Genomic DNA, 17,316 nt, shown 5'->3' with positions numbered 1-17,316 from the left:
AGGGCTTGGAGCCGATGGAATCAGCGTGCCCTTCCCTCCTTTGTCTGCTGGTGCTTCCTTCCCTTCACAGCGTGCTTTCTTTTTTTCTGGTTTATCAGGCCCTGGGGAAAGCCGGGGCCAGCCAGGCTCCCAGCCGAGCACCCCTGGGAAGCCGCCAGCCAGGAGCACAGCAGACGTCTGGGTCTCTGGGCTCGGCAGCTCAGCCATCCCCTCCCTCCACCTGACCCCAGCAGCTCCTGCCTCAGGGGAGGCCACCCAGTGTCCCTGGCTTCCAAAGCCTCCCTTTCCGAGGCTCAGGCTCGAAGCCTGAGGGGTGCTCATGATACCTGACTTAGGAGGGAGGAAACTGAGGCCCAGAAGCAGGAAGTGGCTGGAGGGCCTGACTTCCAGCTAAGGGCTCCTTCCCAGCGGCGCGCAGCTGCCTGTCCTCTCCTTCAAGGCAGCAGGCAAGTCAAGGGATCTGCGTCCTGAAAGTCCTGGCTGTGCATCGCAGCCCCGCCACTCACAACTAACACCCGTGCCTCAGTTTACAAGTCTGTACAATGGGGATAGTGGTGCCGGCCCCACAGACTGTTTTGAAGGCTAAAGGCCACAGTACAAATGATTGTCCACCCTAGAGCAGGCATTTCCTGGTCCCCAGGAGGCAAAAACTGGTCCCTGTAAAATCATGGTTATACATGCGGTACTTAAACAGACATACAGTGTATCTGGGATATTAGAATTTTATAGTGGGAAGGGATTAGGAGAAACTGTCTATAAAGGCTTCTGAGGGGCAGAGGGTGATAATGAACAAAAGGTTGAGAAGCATTAGCCTTGAGTTAGAGTTCAGTTAGTTTGTCCCTCAGCGCAACCTTTTCCTCTCTTCTCTGGCTGGTTCCATCCAGCACACGCTTTACTATAAAATCCGGAATCAGGTTATGCTCATCTTCTCAAAAACTCCCGGGAATGAGCAATGAGATGAGCCAAGTTTTGACATGGAAAACTCACTCACTTGTCCATTCATTCATTTGACATTGGCCCGAGGTCACAAAGCTACACCTCAGAGCAGGGTACCAGCTGGCAATGACCTGGGTTCTTGCTCTCAACAGTCAAGGCAAATGGCAGGGCAGTGTGATGGCCTGGACTGGAGGGAGACCAAAGCCCTGTGGGCAGGCTGGGTGCAGTGGGAAGCTTGTCCAACTCAGAGCAGGGGGCCTTCTGGGATGGGCTTTGATGGGTGGATAGGAGTTTCTCAAGTGGAAAAGAGCAGAAGGAAGGGCCAGGTAGAGAGAACCACCTGAACAAATACACAAAAGTGTGCCTGAGTGCTGTGACTGGAACAGGAGCCATGGCGAAGAGGTGGCAGGGGCTGGAGGGCCACCATACCTAGGGTGGCTTCACGGGGCAACCTTATTCATAATTCCTCTTTGGTTCTCCTTCTCCCCTGTAATAGCCTTTCTATATGCACGTGACATGTGCTCTTTGTAGAAAGGTCAGAAAGCCTTGAAGAGTGAACAGAAGCCCCAGCCTTCTACTTTGAAGGGAAGTTTTGCAGGCATTTCTTCTTTCTTTATGTCTCCAGCCCTTCAGGAGGGAGGGAAGGGCACACGCAGGGATCCTCTGCCTCTGTGCCCAGTGCTTTCCATGCATCAATTTCCTGCCATGCCCTGTGGGGCAGGTGCTCTTACCCTCCTTTTCATAATGGGAGACCGAAGCCCAGAGCTGTCGCGTGACTCAAGGTCACGCAGCTGGTGAGTGGTGGGGACCGTGTTGGAACTCAGTCCTCCTGAACCTCCTCCCTCCACACTGGGGTCCACAGACAGGCTTCAGGACCTGCTGAACCAGCAGATAAAATCTGGACAGGTGGAATTTTCTGGGATGGGGTCGACAGTCTTCATTAGACTCCCAAACAGGTCCATGTCCTAGATCTGGACCCCTGTGGGCTCCAGGAGAACCCCCAGAATTTCGGGCCCTTCTCATGATTGAAAAGGCCGCACAGCTCCCTTGAGGGTAGCAGGGCAGCCACCGTGGTGGGACTGGAGAGGGAGCTCAGAGAGATGAGAGGATTGGGTCCCGTGGGGCTTCTTCTCTGGCCTGAGTTCCTATGCTCAGCTTGGTCCACTCTCAGAAAGTTCTTCCTCACATCTGCCTTAAAGCCCTCAAACATACTTTTTGCTGCCCTCTCTGCTACCTAAAAGTAGAAAAGAACTCCAGGTCCCTGGGTGCTTATTATATTGGTAAAGATAAGTAACTGACCAAATAAAGACAGGTGTGAGAAACAAGCACACACTGTCTCTTTGTAGGTCTTTTGGGAAGAGACAGGCTTGGCCCGAGATTCCGGTCTCCAGTTGCCCCTGAACCTCGAGGCCTTGGACCGCTAAGTCTGGTGACTGACGTCATCTGCAGCAAAGTTTTCAGGTCCCTCCCCCTGCAAAGCAATGCCAGCTGCCCTTGGGCTCGTCCCAGGCCTTTGTTTCCCCACCTGTAGCATGAAGGAACGGGACAAGTTGATCTCTCATCTTTTTCCAGTGCTCACTCTGTCACTCTGTGATTTCAACGATCAACTCATCGACACAGCTTTTGTTCGCGCTGTACGCTCTGCCGGGGCAGTCCTACCTCTCTTTTTAGATCTGACCTGCTCCCACCCACCCTTCAAGGCCTGCTTCAAAGGTCCCTGCTTCTGGGACGTCTTCCCTGATCTCACAAGCTAGGAGGACTCATGCCTTGTTCCCGGATCACAGCTCGCAAGTGCTGGTGTCTTGACGGCACCTCTTGGAATTATGTCCTTGCCAGCCCAGGGGCGAGCTGAAAGCAGGCGCTGTTTTGCTCGGTCTGAATCCCCGGCACTAGCACAATTCCTGACTTTGAGACAATGGGCTGGGAGTTTGCTGAATGAATGAACCAGTGAGTGAGCGAATGAGTCAATAAGTGGATGAATCTCTATGGCCCTTCTTCCCCAGGCCCTAAGGGTCAGTGGACTGGAAAGCTTCCCCCGATGTCTGTCTCAGCATCTTGGTGTAATCGGCCTACAGTTGTTATTTGATGTGGCTTAGATGGGAGGGCTGGGTGCACCCGTTTATTTGGCTTGGCTGGCCTGCCACGGTGCACAATGCTGCCTTAGTCTAAAAAAGCTCACGACGGCCTTGGGAAAGTGGGATGGGAAAGGCCTGCCATGGTTTAGAGATTCTCACTGCACTCAGCTGCCCGGGTCACCAACAACCTGGGCCAGCCTCCTGGCCATCTCCAGGGGCCAGGGCACAGAGATGGTCCAGCTGGTGTTGGAGGCCACCAGACCTGGCCTGCAGACAGATATGACTCTAAGAGCAACTGTTCCAGCCCTGAGCTGAGAATCCAAACAGAGAAACTGAGGCCTGGAGGCAAGAAGGCCCCTGCCCCAGAACCCAACATCCACATACTAGAATCCAACATCTGCATACTAGGATCCTAGAGGCTGAGTGGCACAGGAACTCGAAGGTTTCTTGGCCCAATTCTGTGAATTCTTTTTCTCAACAATTTGTCCTAAAAAATGCGGGTGGTGTCTGGAAGGCCACACACCCAGAGAGGGTCACCATAGCTGCCTTTTGTCTTGTGATTGTTCCATGTCAAGCATGAGGCTAAGTGCTCTGCTTCTAGAACAGAGTCCATTTTATAAGTGAGGAAACTATCGTTCAGAGAAGTTAAGCAACCTGCTGAAAGTCACACAGCTGCCAAGAGTGAACTCAGATCGAAGCAGATACCTGTGCTGCATCCCTGGCTGCTTGACAATACTGCCTCTTGGTTGCTCGAGGTGGACTTGGGGCTGAATTACATTGCTTGGTTTTTGTTTATCTGTATTGTCTAATTTGTCTTCAGTGACTATGGAAGACTTGTATAATAAAATCAGCTGAACGAAAACACCGGATGTGTATGTGTGCGTGCTAGCGATTTTAAATGAATCACAGGGACATTTTCTGCAGCTCTGGGTGTCTCTAGGCATCTCTGTCCACCCTCCTCCAGGCCAGCCGTATCATTCTTTAAGCAGCAGACCCCTATCCCAAAGTTATTGAAGAGAGGCCCTTCAGTCTTCCTTCCCTGCAACCTAACCAAATATAAAGTCGCTGGTGCCTTTTGAAGACACAGCTCCACTGAATTTTGAAAGTTTCCAGGCCTGGGTGTTGAGGCAACGCTGGCCGGGGATCCTGAGGTCTGGCCTGCTCTGCAGCCATGAGCAAGCCCTTGCCCTACTCTGGGCCTCAGCTTCTCCATCTGTCAAAGAGAGGTTGTACCAGGTGAGCTCTGAGGGCCCTTTGTGCCCTCACGGTACTGTTTGAGGAGTGTTCTGTCAACCCCAGAGCTGAGGCAGAGATGAAGGCCCCTTGGGTTATCCCAGTCTCTATAACAGAAGGAATTTCAAATAACGTTATCCGCCAAGCTATCTGCAGAGCAAAGCTGGCCACCCGCTCCAGTAATAGCCTGCCAGGCAATCCCTCCAACGTGTGTTTGTGAATGCAGGGTTCACCAGGGTCCTGCTTTGTGTACATAGAGGGTTGAAACATAAATATTCTCCTACAATACAGCCCTAGACGGCTCACCAGCTTATCAGGTTTGGATGCTACATGTTGGAGGTTGATCCCTAAGAGCGATCTAGCAAGACGTGTCTGTTCAACGTGTCTGTCCCTTCTCGGAGGGTGTGCAGTTGATCAGGGAAGACAGGAGGACAATGCTTATCAGAAAGGAGTGGAGCTCTCGGGATTTTCAGGATGAGAGACGGGCAGTGTTAGAGGTCTTCCTGAGGCCTCCCACAGCACCTCCGTGTAAGCCAGTCCAGTGGGCATGAAGGGCTCCGGGCCAGTGGGGATGTCCCCAGCTTTAAACAGGCTCCCACTGCAATCAGCCTGCTGGTCTAGCTTAGGGCTGTGCTAGTAACTCTCCATCTGTCTCTGATGTCCCATCTTTCTGTGGCTATGACTTGTCCTCTTCCTCATGGTAGTCTTGACCATGTAGGAAGGGCAACGTTCTGTCTTTCCCGCCCATCACGAACACCACATTGGCGAAATACAGGGAACTAACAGAGCCAGGAATCAGGGGAGGCCTCCCGGAGGAGGGGTATCTGAGTAGAGTCTGCAGATCACCAGGCAGAAGAAAGAGCCTGTGCAAGTGTGTCTAGAGAATGGCAGGGTGAGAGGTGGGGAGAGCTGGTGGGAGACGTGACTGTCAGTCCTGGACTTCTGAGGCCGTGGAAGTTGTGCCAGGAAACCCGGGCTGACGGGGAACCAGAGAACCAGCATGGAGAGGAGACGACAGATCACATCTGTGTTTTAGAAAAGCTGTTGCTCTGGGGAGAAAGAAGAGCGGGTTGAGTTTGAGATAGGAGGGGTGCTGGGGGGGAGGGGGGTCGGGTGTGTGTGGAGTTTGGCCACATGCAGGTCACCTATGAACCTGTCAGAGCAGTTCAGTGGAGGGATGAGGCAGAGGCCAGATGGACCAACTGAGAAAACTCCTGGCATCTCTTGTGTGGTCACCTGCCGCCGCCTCCTGTCTGGTCTCCCCACTCCGTCCTCGGCCCTCCAAACCAGTCACCATACAGTGGCTGGAGGGCTCTTAAAAACAGCCCCAGCTCAGAGCACTCCCAGGTTTCTAACGTTCTCTGCCATCCCACCTGCATCCTTACCACGGACCACCAGTTTCTGGTGACTTTTGGCCTCATCCCCCTCCTCATTCATATTTGGGGCTTCTGCTCTGGAAAAGGGGCCTGTTTCAAGCTTCTCTGACTATTGGGAGCCCCCACCCCGGCTTTAGCACCTCCATACGGGAGACCTCCATGATCCACACCCTCACCCTCTTCTCCTGGGTCTGCCCAGCCATCGGACCTCTGGACAAACTGTCTCCTAAAGGAAGTACCCCTGAACTCCTCACCCACCCCCAAACAGAGCAATTCTCTTGTTCTATTCACATTGTAGCCTGCTGCAAAATACTCCTCAAAGCTGTAAATAAGTTGTTAATTATGCTCTTTATCTGTCTTTCTCTTTAGAACGTGAAGGACTGTAATGGCAGAGGCCAGTTCTGCTGTGTCCTCCATAAATTGCCACATCAGGGACGAAGCCTGGCACAGAGTAAGTGACTAGTCAGTTTGAATGAATGTGTATTAATGAATGAACACCCGATACAAAGGGATTAAAGGAAAACATGGATACAGCAGGATTAAAGGAAGTATATGGAGCAAGGACAAGCTATAGACTGAGAAGTTGTCAAAGGATGGCGTGTGATGCTTAGAGGGGACAGAGGCCTTACTCAAGCCATGCCAGTCTCTCCATTTCAAAGGATACTAATGATCATTGTTGGGCACATGTGTGGCCAGTCAATGCTGGTAACTGCACCTTTGCCCACCTCTGGAGTCTTAAAGAGCAGCCCCTGGTGGGCTAGGGGCAAGGTCGCATGTAGCATCATTTCAGGATGGGGAGTCCCCTAAAACAGGCAAAGCCAATTCCAGTCCTGCACCCCAATCGGACAGCTCCCTCCAGGCCAGCCCCCCTCCCCTAGCTCAGGACAGCCTGCCGGCAGTGGGGTGGGAGGGCCTGCTGGCTTCAGACTCCTCGTCCAAAGTTCTTAGCTCGCCCCAGTTCCCAGGCCCCACTGCCCCCAAGGGTGAGACCCTCGTCCCCGGCCTGTCTGAGTCGGATGCTGCAGGGTGGAACCCCCAGGCCCCCACGTCCAGGCTCCGGGAGGCGGGGGCAGGGTCCTAACTGAGACCACGGAGGGAGTGCCGTGCACCCCACCCGCCCCAGCGTCCGGCCCTGCCCGGCCCCCCCACCCCCGCCGAATGCTGGAGTTAGGTTCCCGAGACCCGGCGGGGCTGGGGAGGGGCCGCCCGCGGAGCTGCAGCCTTATCGCGCCCCGTCTCTTCGCTGTCTCCCGCCGCCGGCCCCGGGCTGGCCGGCCTCCCCGCCCCGAACCCCCCCCCCCCACCCGCTGCGGCTCCACGCTGGCGGGCTGGTCCCTCTGGGCTCCCCGAGGGCAAAGCTGGGGTAAGGATGTCCCGCGCTGCAAAGCAGGGGGCCCCCCAGCCCCTTGGGCCAAGGGAGGGTAAGGGAGGTGGGGCTGCTGGGGGGAGGTGCAGGGGCCTCCGAGGGGGCAGGGAGGCCCTGATCACCCCTTTGGCAGCCGATGTGGGAGGAACTGGCCAACTTGGAGGCGGAAGGGCCTTTTTTGGAGATTGCCCCATCCCCATTTTATAGAAGAGATACTGGAGGCCTAGAGAGGACGAAACTGGCAAAGCCGCTCCGTCAACCCCCATCAATATCCTCCCCATCCCGGGTCTAGAAGGGCATTCCTTTCCCAGTGCCTGGGTGCCAGGGGCAAAGAGGCGGCAGGGCCAGCTGAGCCCCAGCATGCTCCGGCGACGGCTGGGTTCCTTCAGCAGTGGGGACGGAGACAGCGAGTCCCCTCTTCTAGCTGGGTCTCTGTTCTCAGCACAGCCGCCCCCTTGCTCTGGTTGCTCCCTCTGCTTGGAATGCCCTCTCCATCTTTGCTTTCAGGAATACTTCCTCTCTCTAAGGTGCCCCCCAAATACCACCTTTGGCCCCTAGGTGATGGGGGGACTAGAATCTTATACACAGAAAAGGACCAGAAAGCCCCTCTCCGCCCCCTCCCTGCTGCAGGTGCCTGAACTAACTCAGGAGGTTGCAGGTGCAGGCACGGGGGGGGGGGGGGAGGTGGTATAACCTGCCCTCTGGGGCTGTAAGGGAGGTCAGCCCCGCCCGGGATACCTGAAGGTAAGTCTGAGTCCCGAATTCATGCAGCCAACAGCAGACTCCCTGCCCACCGCGGTGCCAGGTGGCACCTAGGGGCATGCAGGGCTGAGGGGCAGTGGTGAAAGGCTTGTGCAGGGATGGAGCAGGACTTGTGGCGTCCTAGGGGAGGAGGGAAGCCAGGGAGCACTCAGGAGGGATGTTTGAGCTGGTCTGGGGTGGTCGAACAGACGAAGGTCAGAGGAGAAAGGCAGAAAGCCCAGCACAGGCAAAGGCCAGGAGGCCCAGTGGTGGCAGGATGCACGGGGTCGGGGTACGTGGAGATGGAAAGGTAACCCCGGGCCAGATTGCCCTGCCCTCCTCCCACCCTGTTTTTATGGACAAGGACACCCAGGTCCGAGAGAGACCAGGCTTGGCCCCACTGTCCTTCTTTCTAATTTGATACCCCTGATATCCTCCTGTGTTCCCAAGCCAGGAGCTGGTTAATAACCCAGATTTTCATTCCCATGTTCAGCATCCTACCCTCCCACTTCGTGAGTCCTGGGCAGGGCCTGGGAATCTGTATTTTGGGCAAGCATTTTGGTGGTTGTGGGTCTGCCAATTGCCCTCAGGCATTTGGGGTCCATAAATGTTTCCCTCAAGCCTCTCACTCAGCCCCTTCTCAGCTGGCTTCCTCCCTTCCTCTTCAGCTTGTCCCTCACTCCCCCCAACTTGTGTGCACCCCAGGCCCTTCCTCTTCAGGCGCCCCCTCTCTCAGAAAAGTGAAAACACATGGTTTCCTAGGCAACCGCATCCCTCCTCCCAGCTTGCCCTCAGACCTCCCAGCGTCTCTCAACTGTTCAGAAGAATATTTCAAATACCAGCCTCACCAGGCAGGGGCTGACAAAGCCTGAGTTCCCCTCCAAGCCTGCTCTCTGAAGGCCAGTAGCTCTGCCTTCTTCGAACCTGGAGGCCCAGGGTCTCAGGGGCAAGTTCCAGGCCATCGCCTTGGTTACCACCTAGGCCCACTCTGCTCACCAGCTCTCAGCCAAGCAGCTCATTGCTGTTTGGCCTTAGAGTTCCCTTCAGATGGAGAGTCCAGAGCCGAGAGAGGGAAGGGACTCACCCAGATCACACAGCAAAACTGTGACCTGAATGAGGGACTGAAGGAAAAGGAAGTTGGTTGGGTTGATTACCTGCTAGCTGCCAGGCACAGTGCTGGATGCTCCAGAGACATTAACTTGTCCCTTCCCACAACCCTGTGAGGTCAGTTTTAATCCCATTTTATAGTTGAGAAAACTGAGACTCGGAGAGGTGAATTACCTGGCCCTAGGTCACCCAGCAAAGGAATGGCAGAGCCAAGTTTCAGGAAGCCTGATCTGTCTCCCCTAGTAAGGCTGGGCAGGGGTCGAGTTAATTATGGGGCAGTCTGGATTCCTTCCTGATTATTTTTTCACATTTTCTCACTAGAAGATTTGGCTGAAGTTCTCTGGGGGCTCGGCTCCAGGTGAATTTCTCTCTCTTGCTTTCCCTCAGCCTTGGAGCCCCTAGTCGATATTTCTCATCCCAAGACATCTTTCACTGGGTGGGTAAGAGAGAGGGGCGCCCTTTGTGCGATTCATGCTGTCTCTCCAGGCCTCAGTTTCCCCACCGGTCATGTGAGGGGAGGTTGGAAATGAAGGCTTTGAAGTTCCGTTCTAGCTCAGATGTCCTTGGATGCTGACATCAAGTACATGTGTGTGATTGTGTGTGCGACTGTAGGCAGCTAGGGGTGTGCGTGACTCTGTGAGTGACTGCTTGTGGTTAGGTGTGTGATTGTGCTGGGGATGGTGAGTATGTGGGGATGACTGCACGTGTGAGAGGAGGGTTATGTGTGGGTGGCTGTAGATGCATGAGTGTAGTGTGTGTGTGATTATATACGTGTGTCTATGTGAATGTGTATATGTGTGTTCGGGGGTGAGTGGATGTGTTTAGTTGTGTGTGTGCATGTATGTGCCATTTGGACTGTCTAAGTACGTGTGTATGTGGACGTGTGTGTGCGGGCGTGGTTTGGAGTGACTGTGCGTATGTGTGTCATCGTGTGTGTTGGGGTGCCATGAAGCCTCTTCTAAGCCTGGTTGATCAGCACCTGGAGTGGGCACGACCCCTCCTCCGTGACCGCCCATGGGTGTGGCCCGGCCAGGCAGAGGAGGGGACCCCATGGGCGCCCATGATGCCAGCAGGGCAGCGGAGCGTATCCATCTTGTAATCAGCTCCAGACGCAGCCTCCCTGTGATGGGAGGGCGCTAGAAACCCGTTCTGGCCCCAGCAGGTCTCTTTAGGGGAAAAAATTAAAGGGGGAGAAAAAAAATCCCTGAAAGGCAGATCTTTATTGAAGTATTTCGTGACACGCACACCAACTAATTGATTTCCTTATTAGTAGCAGATTTTTCTCCCAGCCTCTTCCCCTGCCCGAACTTATAAAAATGAAGGGTGGAGAGTCAGCTCTGTACAGATCCAGAGCCAAGCTCTCCCTGCGTCCTCCCCTGGCCTGGAGGCAGCAAGGGCTTGACATTTGTTTGCTTTTCCAGGTGGAACTACAGGCAGAGGGGGTGTGGTCACCTGTGGGGTTGAGTTTCAAAAGCCTGGGAAAGCCCGCTCGCCATCCCTCCATTTCCTCCCCGACCTGGTTGACCTGAAATCCCACCATTATGAATCATTCCATCTGCCTTTGGCTTACCTTCAGGTCAAAATGCAAATGTGCGGGCGGGATCCCTGAGCACCCTTAGTCATCGGCCTGTAGTTCATGCTATGGGACTCTTGGAACCTCAGTTTTCTCATCTGTACAATGGGAGGCTCCTGTGATTGATGTTACAGGGTGCTTGTGAGGGTTAATTAGGAATAGGTGTGTGACTCTCAAAGCCCTTTGTAAATGTCAGTTGCTCCCATTATAATGACAGTAACCCTTTCATGTGTCAATGGCCCAATTCAAGGCCTGGGAGTTCACAAGCAGGGCAGGGGGTGGGTCTTGCATTTGGCAGAGGGAGGAGGGGTGGAGCAGCAGTCAAGTTCGGGCAAGGTCTCTCAGGAGACCTCCAACCAGAAAGCCAAAGCTACCCCTGTGTCTGGGCCTCTGTCTGGTCCTGTGACAGGCAGTCACCTAAGATTCACCTAAAGGTTAGTGAAAAGAGAAGGACAGACACTTTGCCTAAATGGTTCCAACCAACATTTTAGGCAGCCACTGTTAACCCCATTTGTCAGAGGAGGAAACTGAGGCACAAGGTGGTTTACAAACGCCAAAGAGCCCATAAGCATGAGAGGGGCGGTGGGGATGTAGACTCAGCCCTGACTGGTTCAGAACTGATTTAATGCATTTTATTCATTTAACATAAAAATGCAGCCCTTTTCCTAGAGTTAAAGATGGGAAAGAGAGCCTGAGGCCCTCTCCCCTGAGTATCTCAAGGGACAGACAGATAAGGGAATAGGTGTTGGGAGTCATGACGTGACAAGTGCTGTAACAGGGGTCAAACAGCCACTGGAAAGGGCCCCCAGTACTGGCTGGTGGGGTCAGGGAGGGCTTCCTGGAAGGGGTGGCACCTGAGTAGGCAGAGGGGGCTGAACCTGCAGGGCTGACCTTCAGTGGGCATGCGTGGGCACAGCCGTCCCACCGACCGTGGTTAAAACCTTGATGAGCTTATATACATGTTGCAAATAACTTATACTGACCGATGCTCCCCTCCCCTCTCCAGTGCTCAGGTTGCCTGGCTCCTCCCTCAGGCCCTGGACCACCCTAGATCCAGAAACCTTAATGACATGTCCAGGACCCTGCTAGAACGGTGGGTGACATTGTGACAATAAAGGCACAGAGGGAGGGCCCGAGGCCAGGCTGGTGTCCCTTGTTCTGATCTTGTTACCGCCCTCGGACGTGGGGCGGGAGGGAGGGGAGGCAGTGGCTGGAAGCTGGAGGCCAGGCTGGGCAGAGCCGCCTGCCGCTGGACACGTCCCCTCGCATTCCACATGGACTTCCTGGGAATGACCAGGGGCCTCTAAGCGGTTCCTGTTCCCAGCGGCTCACAGTCGCCAGGCCCAGGGAGACAAAATGTCCCTGAATGTGGTGGGGCAAGGAACAATATGGGGGGGTGGGTGGGCGGAGGAGAGTCACAGGAAGCATGGGAGGGGACAGCCGGGGAGCTGGCCACGGGGCTGGGGGTGACTCAGGGACTTGTGATTTGATAAGGTAAGATGACTCTAAAGGGAAACAGCAGAGTCCAGGAGGCTGCCGATACAGCTGAATGGTCAAGGTTTCTGGTACCTATTCAGACATCAGTTCTTGAGTCCTCAGTGTCTTCACACGCAAAGGACCCTGAATACCATCCAACCAGACGTGTCATAGTCATCGACCCTGAGAGGTAGATGTCCCAACTTCACTGAAAAAGAAACTGAGGGTCAGAGAGGCGAGATGACGTGCTCACAGGCACACAGGAATGACACTGGAGCCAGGATGTGCAGCAGACATCTCTGACCTCAGAGCTTGTGTGCCAAGCCAGGCTTCGCGGGAGCACTGCCCCCCACCCCACCCCCGACTACCCCCAGGAACCAGTTACGCCCCCGTATTCCAGCCCAGGGCCTCTTCCTGGTTCTCCCCCTCCTCGCCCACAAAGCCAGTATCCCCATCACACCCCTTGAAAAGGTCCCCCAACAAATAGGGCCTCTTCGGCCTTAGAGCGTAGGACAATGTTAGAAACTGGGAAAAAGAACACATCTTGGCTCCTAGATGCAACGAAAACACTGCAGATGAAATGAATTATCACAGTAAAAATCATATTCGCTACAGGATCCGTAGGATTCATATGCCTTATATGGGGTGTGTGTGTGTGTCTGTGTGTGTTCAGGGGGCATCTCAAAAATAAGAGTGCTTGGGGATGAGAAAAGACTTCACCACTGGTCCTCCAGCCCCTGAGTGAGCCTTCCCCCCCTACCCCGGGGGTGTGCTGTGGCTGGGGGCGCTGTCAGCTCTCATCCTTGGAGCGGTAGTCACTTCACCTTTCTCAGCCTCCGTCCCCACTCCCCAGCCCACCCCGTCTTCTTTATCAGTAAAATGGGACCTCCATCACTAGCTTACACTGGGGTGATGGGAGGGTTAAAGAAGATAAAGTGTTCAGGGGGCCCTCCTATTGTTCTTCCCTCCTCAGGCTGCCCTGCCCAATTTCAGGAAGTCTTTTTTTGGCCGGGGAGTTCTTAGGATGAAAGAATGTTGGAGGGAGAAGGCACTGGAGATAAGGCAGAGCCAGCCTCTCACGTGGGAGGCTGACCGCAGGGTCTTCATCTCAGTTCTTGCCCTTGCTCCGCGCTTACACCCCGCCCTTCCAGCCCCAGGCTTTGATTAGGTTACAATGCGCAGTCCTCCTCCTCGTCCCCGTCCCTGCAAGGGTGCTGGAAGCAGAGTCCAGGGCAGAGTTATCTCTTTGTTTCTTTCTTTCGTGGTTTAAAAACAGCTCTGTTGAGATGCGGTCGACATACAAGAAATTGCACGTCCTTACAGTGTACAACGTGATAGGTTTTGACATATGTTTACACTCATGAAACCATCACCATAATCAAGAAAATGAACACGTCCATCAGGGCCAAAACTCTCCTCTTGCCACTTTGTAATCCTTTCCTCTCTCCCTATCTCTCCACCCCTCACCTGAGTCCCCCCAGAAACCACCGATCTGCATTAGGTCCTTATACATTAGTTTGCATTTTCAAAAATTGCACGTAAACAGAGTCAGACAGTACGCATTCTTGTGTGTAAAGCCTTCTTTCACTCAGCACGGTTATTTTGAGACTCATTTATATTATGCATGTATCAATCGGTCATTCCTTTTTTTGTTGACTATCCCACTGAATGGATGTCCCCGAATTTGTTTATCCATCTGCTGATGGGCATTTGGGATGTTTCCAGGTTTTTTTACTCTTAGAAATAAAGCTGTTATGAACATTCGTGTACAAGTCTTTGTAGGAATATAAACTTTCACTGGTAAATACCCAGGGAATGGAAGATTCTGTCATATAGTAGATGTATGTTTAACTTTTTAAAAAAACTGCTGAACTGTTTCCCAGTGAGGTTGTACTGTTCTCATTCCAGCCAGCAGTGTGAGAAAATAAGAACTATTGTTCCATATCCTTGTCACACTAGGAGGGTGGCAATGTGTGTGTGCGCGCGTGTACATACGTGTGCAAAAGTGTTTTGTCAGTGCACGGAGCACCTTACTTCTCTGAAATGCCTCTCACGATTAGGGGGGCAGAAAAGTGAATGTCAAGTTCGGCAGACTTGACCCATGGCAACGCCCCATCCTTACTGAGTTTCTTAGGTCTATCTTTTTCTTAAAAATTCAAATAGCTTTTGCTTGATTTTCTTGATTTAATTTGGTTTAACGATGTTACTTAATATTTGTGCTATTTAAATAAAGATGATGTGTTTCAGGTAACTTATGCTCAACAAAGCGTGACAGTGGGGGAGAAGGGTCATATTTATTTGATTTCCAGGCCCATGGCTACCAGGATGAGGCGAATACCCCACTGTGAGAAGCAAGGTTGGGTTGAATGAAAACACGATTCAGAGCATGTGTGAGATGCCGGGTTCTGACCTCACTTCTCAATCTCACCTTCCTGCCCTTTAAAATGGGGATGTGAGTCTCTTCCCGGGGGCCTCCCACTGGGGATTACTGAGCTATTGATAACAGGTGAAACCTGCTCTGAGGGGCCACTCTCTTCTGCTCAAGCAATCGGCTGCAAGTCCTCAGCCGACCCCCATGTGTTCTTACTGTGGGTTGTGAGGGGCTTCTCTGAGGCAGCGAGAGGTTCACTGTCTTGCCCACGGTCACACCCTTAGTAAAGGGCAAATCCAGGCTTTGGATGCAGGTCCTCCAGACTGCAAAGCTAGCACTCTTATTCCCATGCAGCACCTGGAGGGGCTGCTTACCTCCGCCACTCCAGCCTCCAGCACTAGGGATTTTGAGGGAACAGAGGCCCAGACTGTCCCACTGTGCAGGTTTTGGGGGGCTGCTTCAATGATCTTACAGATACTGAGGAATGAGGTGGTTTGAGGAACAATCTGAGGCAGAATAATGCTCCCCTCCCCCACCAAGCATCCACATCCTGATTCCCAGACCCTGTGACTTTGTTAGGTTACGAGAAATGGAGCATTAAGTTTGCAGATGGAACTAAGGTTACTCTCAGGGGACCTGAAGTTGGGAAGATTATTCTCAATGATCTCGAAGGGCCAAAAGAGTTCTTACAAGGGGAGCGGTGGGTGGGTGGGGGGGGCAGAAGCGAGTCAGAGAAAAGAGACATGGTGAAGAAAGCAGAGTCAGAGAGGAGGGGGACTTGATCTGCTGTTGCTGGCTTTGAAGATGGAGCAAGAGGCCACTAGCCAAGGAATACAGGAGGCCTCTAGAAGCTAGGAAAGGTAGTGGGGAGGGTATAGCTCAAGTGGTAGAGCACATGCTTAGCAAACACAAGGTCCTGGGTTCAATCCCCAGTGCCCCCTCTTAAAAAATTTAAAAAGGAAACCTAGTTACCTCCTCCCCACAAAAAATAAGTAAATAAAAAGAGGCAGCTAGGAAAGGTAAGGAAGTGAGTTCCTAGTGTGCCTAGAAGGGATAGAGCCTTGCTGATATTTTGATTTTAGAGGCCCATGTCAGACTTCTGGTCTACAGAACTGTACCATAATCCAGTTTATGTCATTTAAAGCCACTAAGTTTGCAGCAATTTGTTACAGCAGCAATAAGAAATGAATACATCCCAGGAGCTCTGGCCCTGCCAGCTCTCTCCCCTGTACTGGACACGCCAGCACGTTCAGAGCCATAGGTTCCACCTTGGGCTTCGTGTCCACCAACGCTCCGTGTGTTGACTTTGCTGTGTGCTGACCCTGAGGCCCTGCAGGCCTGTGGGTAATTGGGAAGAGATGCTGGCCAGCCCATGAGGAGGCCAGAGTTCCACCCAGGGCCCCGGTGGTAAGCAGCCCCTCCAGGTGCTGCATGGGAATAAGAGTGCTAGCTTTGCAGTCTGGAGGACCTGCATCCAAAGCCTGGATTTGCCCTTTACTAAGGGTGTGACCGTGGGCGAGACAGTGAACCTCTCGCTGCCTCAGTTTCCTTATCGGTAAAATGGGGAGAGTGGTACATACCTCATAAGATTGTTAGAAAGATTAAATGAGTTCACACAGGTAAACCACTTAGAACAGTGCCTGACACGTAATAAAGACAAAAAATGTGAGTTATTATTTGTATTAAGATGACCATGACATTTTTGCTGTCTTTAGGTGAACGATCCAGTGGGAAGGCACACTTTTGTGAGCCCACAAGTGCAGGGGCAAGATGCAGAACACAAAGCAGGAGGCAGGGATTCTTTCTCTTGGGGATGGGGATTCAGGAAAGGAGAGGTCCAGTGAGGCTTTGAGTTTCCCCATCTCACATCCACATTCCTGTTCCTTTAGTCATTCAACAAACCTTGACTGAGTTCATACTATGTCCCAGGCGTGGTGTTGGGAGTAAAGGTTGCAGCTGTGAATGAGATAACGTCCTGCCTGAGCTCATGGAGCGGAACTCACAATCTGATGGACAACTCAGATAACAGAGATCAAGAAAGACATGCAAAATGTCAGGGGGACACAAATGCTGTGATGACAACCACAGAGGGTAATCAGTGGTGGGAGGTGTGCCTGGAGAGGCTTTTTATACTGGATGGTGAAGGGACGGGCAAACCATTCAAATAGGCTGAGTTGAATACCAGTTTCACATCCTAGCTCTGCCACTACTGTGAGGCCTCAAGCAAGCCAGGTCTCTCTATGCCTCAGTTTGCTCACCTGCACAATGGGGGTAAGAATAGTTATCTACCTATAGGGTTGTGGAGAGGATTAAATGACTTAATATATGTGAAGCCTCAGTGCCTGGCACATGAGTAAGGGCTACAAGTGTTTCCTTCTCCTACTTTTCTAGCAAAGGGAACAGCAAGGGTAAAGGCCTTGAGGTGAGAAAGGGCGTGTAATGTTTCCAAGAAGAGCAAGAACGTCAGGAGTAACCACGGGCAGCGGAGCCAGGGATGGAGTCAGGGAGGCAGGGGTCTGGGTGGGCTGAGGCAGCTTCCTGTCGCCGCTCCATGGCTAGTCACCGTCCAGGTTCAGGTCTGTCGACCCTCTCACTGCTCAGAAGCCTGCATGGCTCCCCACTTGGGCCCCGGTTCCCATGGCAGCCAGCGCTCTGCGCTTAAAAGTTCCTTGGGTTACCTCCTCCCGGTCCACCTGGCCTGGGCCCTTGCGAGGGCACAGCCATTTGGGGTTGGAAAACGGGCCCCAAATACCGGGGTGTCTCAGACTGAGCAAGGGACAGCTAAGCCCTGTAGACAGAGCCAGTACGCTCGGCGTCGGCCCCGCTCCTCCTAGCCCCGCCCACGACAGGTCCTGCCCCCATCGAGCCCCGCCCTCCGCCGGCCCCGCCTCCCCGCAGCCTAGTCCGGCGAGTGCGGCCGCCTACCTGGCTCCGCTGGTCTGGCTGAGTCAGGCTCCAGGTGCCGGCAGAGTGACTAGGCATGGCTGGGACTGGAGACAGTGAGAAGGAACAGGAGAAGGAGGAAAGGGTGTGGCCCAGTCGGGGAAGGATCGCTGGACCAG

This window comes from Camelus bactrianus, chromosome 6 (assembly GCF_048773025.1).
Source record: "Camelus bactrianus isolate YW-2024 breed Bactrian camel chromosome 6, ASM4877302v1, whole genome shotgun sequence".
Classification (NCBI taxonomy): Eukaryota; Metazoa; Chordata; class Mammalia; order Artiodactyla; family Camelidae; genus Camelus; species Camelus bactrianus.
The sequence above is the reverse complement of the archived record's forward strand: the minus strand, read 5'-3'. Positions refer to the sequence as shown.